At 49.1% G+C, this 5,339-nt stretch overlaps 1 pseudogene; it reads right to left on the bottom strand.

Annotated features, from left to right (window-relative positions):
* Positions 1 to 259: 259 nt before the first annotated feature.
* On the bottom strand, positions 260 to 3,713 carry LOC101398982 (G protein-coupled receptor 83-like; annotated as a pseudogene).
* Positions 3,714 to 5,339: the final 1,626 nt, after the last annotated feature.

Genomic DNA, 5,339 nt, shown 5'->3' on the forward strand with positions numbered 1-5,339 from the left:
GACTGGAGATCTAATATCTTCAGTTTACTCACTGTCAGGAGAGAGAAAAAAGTAGGAACGGGAAACAGGAGAAAAGGCAGAGAAAAGGAAATGAAAGAGCAAGTGAGACACATATGATGGTTCATATGGCCCCCATCCCTCAAGTTCCAATCCGTCCCTCCACTCCCCCCACCATAAAAAATGAAAGAAACCAAATTATTTTGGTCCCACCCTATCTCAGAGATTTTGCAGATGGATAACCTATCGCGGTCCCGGCAGCTTAAACTCTAGGCACTGTTGGCTAGAAAAAGGAGATTTCTACCTCTGGGAAGGGAAGGGTACTGGGTAGCTCATTGAAATCTTTGAATTGTGGTAATTTGGGCATTCCAGGATTGAGATCCACCCAAGGAGGGTGGTGAGTGGGTGAGACAGAGCTAAACCAGCAGTGCTCCCCTCGCTGTTGGCTGATTCCACCTAGCAGCATCTTCTGGACTTCTGTGATGACTTTCTGAACTTCAATGTGGAAGCTATTGCTGAGCCAGCAGTAGACGTAGGGATTGTAGCAGTAGCTGCTAACTGCCAGCCAGTGGAGGAAGAAGTAGAGACCCTTGTGGCTTGAGATGGATTCACTGGATGGCAGCATCAAGTAGAGGTTGAGGGGAAGCCAGCAGATAGTGTAGACAAGCACCACCATCATCAACATCTTCAGGGTCTGCTTCTTCCCATGCTGGCAGATGTAGGTGTAGATGTTGATGTCATCAACAGCATTATGGATCCACAGCTTCTTGGCCACATGACCATAGATGACCACCAGCACCATCAATGGCAAGATGAAGAAGAGCAAAAAAGTGCTCAGGTCAAGGTATTTCCATGTGGAAATATATGGGAAACTGAGGAGGCAGATCGTTTCTTCAGTTATGTTTCTAGGTTATAAGAGAGATAGAGAAAGAGAAACATTAACTTTATTTGCCTTTTCCCTAAGGCCCACAGCTAGGTGTTTTAAGGCAGTGAGGCCTTAAAGAAGAGACATATTTACTATTTGTGTGTACATTGGGCCTGAAGACTAGCTATAAAGCTGAGAGCTTTAGGGTTCACCTATTCCAGACCTCTCATGTGACATACAGGGAAGCCATGGACCCCAAACAGAAAGTGATATGCCTAACAACTCATTGTCATGAGAGTTCTTGGGTACTCTTAATAAATCCCAATTTAGAGAAATTTATTGCTGTACCCATGTTTGGAAATGTGCTATTACAGCTCCTACTCCAAGGTCGTGTTTTGCTGAAATCCAAACACTGGCCAGCCTGTGTTCCTCTTATCGAATCTCCACTCGGTAAAGCTTTTGGTAAATGGAATGTGGCAAAGCAGCGTAAGTGATAACAATCCAGATGAGAATGACGCAAACATTACCTTGCATTGGAGTAATTTGGGACTTCAGGGGATATAGCATCACCTGGAAGAAAAAGGACCCCACCACAATTCAACAACTCAAATTAGGGCTACTTATTAGCCATTCATTCTTTTGCAAAGGTGCAAAGACTTGGCAGGCGGGGGGTAATGTGCTTTCTGTACTAGTTCAGTTGACAGATGAGTGGCATTTTGTTTTATGAAAGAACAACATTGATTAGTGTCGAGAGAAACATTTCAATGGGAAGACAGGAATCCAAATGGACTGACTTCAAAGCTTCTGTTTCTGAGTAGGAAGTTCAGTGGAGAAGAGGGTTGGATGTCCAAAAGTGTGACTTATTTTTCCTTTATCATATATGGATGAGTAAGCACCCCACATCCCTCCATCCTTTCTTCCACTTGGCTCCCTTCATGCCCTTCTCCCTCCACCCGCTCCCACCTTGATCCCTCCATGGCTGCTCTTCCCTCCCTCCCTCCCTTTTTTCTCCCTACCTCCTTCCCTCCCTATGTCCTTCCTTCTATTCCCTCTCCCATCTCCCTCCATTTCCTGTCACCTAGATGCCTCCATGGCCCCTTCCATCTGGATCCAGCCACAACCCCTTCAATCTTCCTCTATGTCCCTCCCACTTCATTTGTTTTCTGGCTCCCTTCCAACTGATTAACAATGTAACTCCTCCCAGCTTCTCATCCTCTGCCCCACCTCCTTCCTTTTAAATCACTTCCAGCCCTCCTCCCAACTCCTTCTTCCTCAAGACTCTCTATGCCTTCCCACTTCATTTGCTCAGCCCTCATTCACAGACTTCATGCCCACATCCCAGACTCAACCCACCACCAGCCCTGAAGCCATACCCTCCTCTGACTCATCTCTTCCCTCTTCTTCCCTTAGCTGGTCCTGCAATGCAACAAATAAAAAATGTTTTCCAAAAGAGAAGGAGGGTACTTTTTAACCATTTGCTTATTGCCACATCTCTGTTCTCATAGCACCATATCAAAGATGGTGGCATTTTTATTATGTAAGATTTGATTTGGTGACGGTCTATATTTCACCATCTTACAGTCCTCCTAAATTATAGATATACATTCACATAGGTAGTCTCAAGGAACTCAAAGAACATTATAGATTATTTGTGTTCTTAGCTGCTTCCATCTATCTAGAAGAACCTACCCTTTTACAAGACCTGAAGAGGCCTGGGAAACACATACCCAATGTCAGTCCAGGGAAATAGCAGCCGTGGTCATCACAGTTACATAGGCACAAGAGTACTGAGCAAAATGACTGAGGTGGCATGTTATCTTCTCAAAAACCAAGGAATTACACAGATAGAGCACCTGTGGGAGAAAGGGCACAGTAAGGCATGGGAATTCAGCCCTGGATTTTCAACTCTTACAAGCTCCAAAACATAGGTAAAAGCCTCCTTGCTTCACCAAACTGACATTGTCTCAAAAAGCAAATAAACATTTTCACCTTGCAGCTCTCATGCACCTCTCATCTTTTTCAGCTTGAAGACACAGACCCCAAATCACAAACATTGTTAGCCACCTTCCAGTCCAAGCACTGCATATGAAAGATGAGGAAACCGACACTAGGTCTCTGTGACAAAGCTGGGACTCACATGTCAGTCCAAAGCTTACCTGCAACAGGGCCCCACTGCCTCCCTGGGCAACCTAAATCTCTCAGCATCTGCCAAGGTAGGAGATTAACTCAGCAAAACAACCACAATCATGCCTGTAACAGCCCACTCCCCAGTTTCCAAACTCTTTACAACATCTCTGTTATTCCCGTCTCTAGGCGCAAACACTCTCTGAATCAACCAAACCCACTCCACTCCAGCTCTCTTTTCTACCACGCAGCTCTCTCTGTTGCAAGTGCAAAGTTGTGTTTCTGCTGTCATGGCCTGTTATCATCCTCCTCTGAACACAGCCTACTATGGTGAAGGGAGTCCTGAGAAGAGCCACCATCATGTTGGTCATGGAGATATTGACTATGAGGAGGCTGGTGGCAGTGTGCACCCTATTGTATTTCATAATCACACGGTTTAAGACCCAATTGCCTAGGATGCAGCCAAGACCACTGTGGTGTGCCCTATCAGTAGCCAGAACTGCACATGCTCATCCTGGGACACCATCTCCAAAGCCACGAGACCTGACGTATTAGCCAGGTTGCCCATGTTCCGGATGTGGTTGGGCAGCTTATGGATCATGGAGAGCACGCTATCACGACCTGAGTGGCAGACAACAGAAGCAGCATTGGACATAAAGTGCAGCACCTGGGAGGCAGTGGAGGTAATCAGGTCATTAAAACCGCTTGGCCCTCTCAGAGCTTTGGAGGGTCAGCTCATCCCCGGTAGCTCATGGTGCCAGGCTTCAGGAAAGCCTCTCCGGGCAATTCTGTGGGCTGGACGACGAGCTTGACACCTTTGGAGAACCTCAAGGTCCGTAAGCTACTGGGTCAGGGAGTGCCTAGGGAAGAGAGAGGGAGAGGTGAGGGATCTCCATAGAGCGCTGGGCGAGCTCTGCTCAGCGTCAGGGAGCTTTCAGCAGAGAGGGTGCTCTCTAAGGTGTGTGTGTGGAGGAGGGGAAGAGGGAGTAGTGCTAGCCTCGGGGGACGAGCAAGAAGGAAGGCAAAAAGACTGGACCGCTGGACCGACTTGGCGTGGGCAAGTGCAAGGAGCTGAGCTGGGCAGTGAAGCACGGGGCGGGCGAACGCGGCGGGCTCCAAATACCCGACAGCTTGGGGAGCGCAGGCAGCGCCCGTTCTAAACTGGAGACAGCAGCGCCAAGTGCTGCCCCCACACCGCTCCTCCTTCGAGCAACCCAGGGTTGTTCCGACTATATTTCTGTCGCCGTCAATCAGTCTTTGAATCTTTCTAATGCCAGTCTGCGCCGCGGGCACGGCAGAGCCAGATGCTGCCACTAGCGCTCTGAACCAGTGCCCTCAGCACCTTCTGCAGGCGCCCTTTATAGAAATTCGAGGGGTCCCGCACGGGAGCCGCGGCTGAAACCCCGCCCTGTCCATCGGGCTGGGGAGCCAAACCGGTTGGTAAAGTCTTTGCAGCTCCTGTCTCAGGCCCCCCTCCTTTCGCTGCACTTCCTTGGCTCCCCCTCCTCCTTCTTGCTGCATCTGGGAGGCAGGACTTGAGGGGTTCTCTAGACAACCTCCACAATCTGCCTTCTTCATCTATCCTTTTCCTTACTCTCTCTGGTTCTTCTGCACCAGTGCCCGAAATACTGGCTAGGAGCTGTGGGGCAGGGAACTAAGAGGGGGCTGGGGAGACTGCAGTGGCAATTGGACAGAATCATGATCTGACCAATAAGTTGCATGCCTCATTCGGAGCCAGCGACCTGGGTGGCGTTGGCGGAGAGTGGTTGCCAGGAAGAGCCTGCACAGATTTGAAGGCTGTGCAAGAAGAATGAGTGAGGGGGCAGTCAAAGAATCGGGAGGGGACACTGTAGAGTCTGTGAGCCCAAGTAAGGGTCACCTAGAAGGGGGAGACTTTCACGATGATGATGCTGATGGATGCTCTGCTTTCTCCAGTGAGCAGCCAGCAGCTTCAAAACCACATGCAGTGACCCTGGGGTTCTGAGTCTGGCCTCCTTGGGAGACACTGTAGTCTCCTCCAACACCCAGGGAGTACTACTTTGGGATCTGGACTGTGGCAGGTTAGTAAGAAGACTGAAGACGTGATCCCAAAGAGGGTTTAGGATTTGGGAAGTTTTTGTAAGTCAATTCTCGCACAGCCTGATGCTGCAGGGAAAGGGAGATGAAGTTCAGTCTTTGGAGTTGTGGTGGAAAAGAGGCTGGGGCTGGTGGTTTCGAGACTGACTATTTTCTTGGGAGTTTTAAGCTGCCTCCTGGAAAAGGGATCTGGAGACCCTTGAGCCACAACTAAAGCAATTGAGCTGCTTCCCTAGAGGTGCTTGGAAGGAACACAACAGTGCCCTGAACCTTTCAG

Source organism: Ceratotherium simum, chromosome X, assembly GCF_057802395.1.
Source record: "Ceratotherium simum simum isolate JZ-2026a chromosome X, ASM5780239v1, whole genome shotgun sequence".
Lineage (NCBI taxonomy): Eukaryota > Metazoa > Chordata > Mammalia > Perissodactyla > Rhinocerotidae > Ceratotherium > Ceratotherium simum.